At 38.5% G+C, this 866-nt stretch overlaps 1 non-coding gene across 1 annotated transcript; it reads left to right on the top strand.

Moving 5' to 3' along the window:
• Nucleotides 1-521: 521 nt before the first annotated feature.
• TRNAG-UCC (transfer RNA glycine (anticodon UCC)) lies at nucleotides 522-594 on the top strand. Its single transcript has one exon. It is a non-coding gene; the product is annotated as a tRNA-Gly (tRNA).
• Nucleotides 595-866: the final 272 nt, after the last annotated feature.

Here is an 866-nt window from a genome sequence, read left to right as displayed (position 1 = left end):
CCTGCCATTTGCAACATGAATAGACCTTGAGGGCATTATGCTCAGTGAAATGGCAGGCAGAGAAAGCCACATACTGTATGATCTCACTTATATGTGGAATCTTTAAAAAAAGGAAAAAAACTCATAGAAAAAGAGATGAGATTGGTGGTTGCCAGAGGTGGGGTGGGAGTTTGGGTGGGGGAATTGGATGAAGGTGGTCAAAAGGTACAAGCTGCTATTTACAAGATAAATAAGTACTGGGAATGTGATGTACAATATGATGACTATAGTTAACACTGCTGTATATTTGAAAGTGGTTAAGGGAGTAAATCCCGAGAGTTCTCACCACAAGGAAAAATACACTTTTTTTCTTTCTTTTTTTTTTTTGTATCTATATGAGATGATGGATGTTAATTAAACTTATTGAGGTAATCATTTCACAACATATGTACAGTCATTATGCTGTACATCTTAAACTTATATAATGCTGTATGTCAAGTATATCTCAATAAAACTGGAAAAAAAAGATAATGTTCAGGAATTCCCTGGTGGTCCAGTGGTTAGGACTCTGCACTTCCACTGCAGGGGTTCTGGGTTCGATCCCTGGTCAGGGAACTAAGATCCTGCAAGCCACACAGTGTGCAAAAAAAAATTCCATTGTTTAGCTCCATTTACAGAGGGATATTTTCAGTGGGATAACTAAGTTTTACATATGCTATGTCAAATTATGCCTGATATCACTCCCTCCTGACACCAACTCACTACCCTAAACCAAGAGATACCTCATCACTAGGGCCAATTCTAATCTTTGGAAGAAGGCATTAACCCCAAAACACCGGACTTGATGTCATCACATTTACTGTTTCACACCTCTGATACTTTACCTG

Source organism: Aethalodelphis obliquidens, unplaced genomic scaffold, assembly GCF_003676395.1.
Source record: "Aethalodelphis obliquidens isolate GAN/ISIS:26980383/991018 unplaced genomic scaffold, ASM367639v1 scaffold25, whole genome shotgun sequence".
In the NCBI taxonomy this organism is placed as follows: Eukaryota; Metazoa; Chordata; class Mammalia; order Artiodactyla; family Delphinidae; genus Aethalodelphis; species Aethalodelphis obliquidens.
The sequence above is the reverse complement of the archived record's forward strand: the minus strand, read 5'-3'. Positions and strand labels throughout refer to the sequence as shown.